Raw genomic sequence first — 2,775 nt, forward strand, 5'->3', positions numbered from 1 at the left:
ATTTGCCTCGGGTCTTGGGCTTCTCCGGGAAGCCTCCTCTCTGGTCAGCTTGGACTGTACTGGGCTGCTAGATCTCGGGACGGTACCGCAGGGTGTGTGGTCTCTTTTGAGCTTCCAGTTCCCGTGTAGAACTTCTCTCTGTTCTGTGCACTCTGGCCCTGGCTGCTGGATTATACAGTGGCAGCCCCACAGGGTATGTGTTTTATGCCGAGTCTCCGCCTCCCTATCCGGGCTTTTCCCCACTCTGTGTGCACTAGGTGGGGCTGTTGGACCTTGCAGAGGCGGCTCGCAGGGTGTGTGCTTTTTGCCAAGTCTCCGCCTCCTTTGCCGGACCCCTCCCCACTCTGTGCGCTCAGTACAAGGCTGGGGCGTGTCTTCTGCAATCCTCATCTATCAGCCGGGATTTCAAGCCCCTGCTCGGCCCCGCCCCACCCAGGAAGACTTTCAGGTTTCTGCTAGGGTCACTCTGGGTGCTTTTGTGACCCTGGATAGGGCTTTCTCTGGGCTTCTCACCTTCCTCCTGGTATTGCGGTTATTTGTGTAGTCGAGTTATCTCTTCACACCAGGGCGTGAGCTCCTCGGGAGAGGATCCCACAGCACACAGTTCCTCTTTGAATCCCCCCGGGGCAGGCCGACTCCGGCGCCCTCCCGCAGTCAGCACTCCGGCAGGTTCAAGCAAGCTCAGGAGCGCCCTGGCCACACCTCTCCCAACCCGAAATCAGTTTGGGGTTCTTCCAAACTGATGGCCACAGAGATGGTATCTGCTTCCCGGAAACAGGAAGTTTACCTGGGGCCAGAGCCCAGGGTGCGGTGGAGTGACAGTCGGGCCAGCCTCCTCTTCCCTGCCCTCCTGACACTGGACAGGGGCTCCCCATGCCACCAGCCCCACCAGAGATCCGTGGGGGGAGTGGGATTAGAGGTCGGTCCACAGGCCCCGGGAGGCCCCACGCCGGGGCACGCAAGTGGCAAGGCTCAGTGAGAAGCCACGCCAAGCGCGGAGGGTAGGCCAGGCCGAGCCGGCCGGCTCCACCCCCACCCAAGAAAATGGAGGCAGTGCTGGTGCCAGTGCCTAGCCTGGTGTGGTAGGCAGAAGCCGGATGGACATCTGCCCCGCAAGCAGAGCCGGGCTGGGGGTCACTCACAGAGTTCACAGAGCTGGGCTGGTCAGGCGTCTTCCTCTCCGTTTCTGCGTCATCGCCACTGCGTTCCTTGGCCTTTGTTGCCTTGAGCTGCTCACTCGGTCCCGCGGCATGGCTCGGGCACTCTCAGGAATCTTCTTTGGTGTCGGCCCTAAAACCTCGAATCTGTAGTTGCTTTTTTATCGTTGTAGATTAGTTGATCAACGATTTATTCATTTTTTGTTGCTCTTGGAAATGCAAATAGTACTCTGGCAGCACAGCGCACACTTCTCAGGCTCCTGCTGTCTTCTGGCACCCCCACTCCAGACCCGTCACCATCTTTCCAGTCTTGGTCTTTTATTGTTGTTATTTTTACACCCATTATGCCATGAATTCATGGGGAATAGGTTCCAACAGCATAGGCTCCTTGCCATTGGTTCTCACAAATTGTGCTTCTCTGGGTGGAGCAGGCTGGTGTTCCAGTTGAACCGAGGTTCCTTTCTCTTTTGTTTCCTTCTTTTTCTGAACATTTTCCTTCACGTGTTTCAGAAAGCTGTCTCGGCTGTTAGAATGCGTAATATGCTCAATATGCATGTTAATCTCTCCACAAGAATCTTGCTCTAAACTCATTAACAACAATGCCAGCAGTGTGCTGGGTAACATCATAGACTCTTCCAGTTTTGCCATGGTAACATTTGTGGGGCATTCCTTTTCAAACAGTACCCATTCCCTTGATGTTTACAATATCACCTTTCTTATAGATTCGCATGTACATAGCCAAAGAAACAACTCCATGTTTTCTAAAAGGCCTAGAGAACATATATCAAGTGCCTCTCTTTCCCCTTGTGTTCATCATTTTGGCAAACTACTGGAAGATAGCAGTTCTGGCCAAAAGACAGACCAGTGTTTTTAAATGAAGTATTTTTTCTTGTAAAAATCCCACATCTTGGACCAAAGAGTAAACTTCACTTATTTCTTCAAATAACACTGTTAGATGTATTTCATGTTACTTATTTCATATATATCCTTTTATACCAGACATTTTGCTAAATGCTAGAGATATAAAAATAAAGAACATTGAACCTGCTCTCATAGAAGCTTACCATCTAGTATACTCTAGATTTGTAAACAAATAAAATTCAACAAGTGCTATAATGAAAAATGTGACCAAATGTCATCAAAAAATATGGATTATTTAACTGAATAAGTTTAGGAATTAATTACAAAACAGAAAACTATTAATAAAACATTAAGGAAATATTTCAAGTGCTGGACATTTATAATTATAAAAGACTTTTTTCTTTAAAAGATAATTAACTGTACAGAGAAAATATAAAAATATATTGTGGAGTGTCTGAAGTAGAAGGAAAAGGTGTGATGGGCCGGCCCTGTGGCGCACTCGGGAGAGTGCAGCTCTGGGAGCGCAGTGACGCTCCCGCCGCGGGTTCGGATCCTATATAGGAATGGCCGTGTGCTCACTGGCTGAGCACGGTGCGGGTGACACCACACCAAGGGTTCTGATCCCCTTACCGGTCACAAAAAGAAAAAAAAAAAAAAAAAAAAGAAGTAAAAGTTATGACAACAATAATAAAAAGGATGGGGGGGGACCATAGAAGTATACAGTTAAAAGGTTCTTGCATTATATGTGAGATAGTAT

The 2,775-nt window shown here is 48.8% G+C and overlaps 1 pseudogene; it reads right to left on the reverse strand.

The window, feature by feature from the left end:
* Positions 1 to 1,499: 1,499 nt before the first annotated feature.
* Positions 1,500 to 1,974, reverse strand: LOC103585301 (annotated as a pseudogene).
* Positions 1,975 to 2,775: the final 801 nt, after the last annotated feature.

Source organism: Galeopterus variegatus, unplaced genomic scaffold (assembly GCF_000696425.1).
Source record: "Galeopterus variegatus unplaced genomic scaffold, G_variegatus-3.0.2 Scaffold16, whole genome shotgun sequence".
Lineage (NCBI taxonomy): Eukaryota > Metazoa > Chordata > Mammalia > Dermoptera > Cynocephalidae > Galeopterus > Galeopterus variegatus.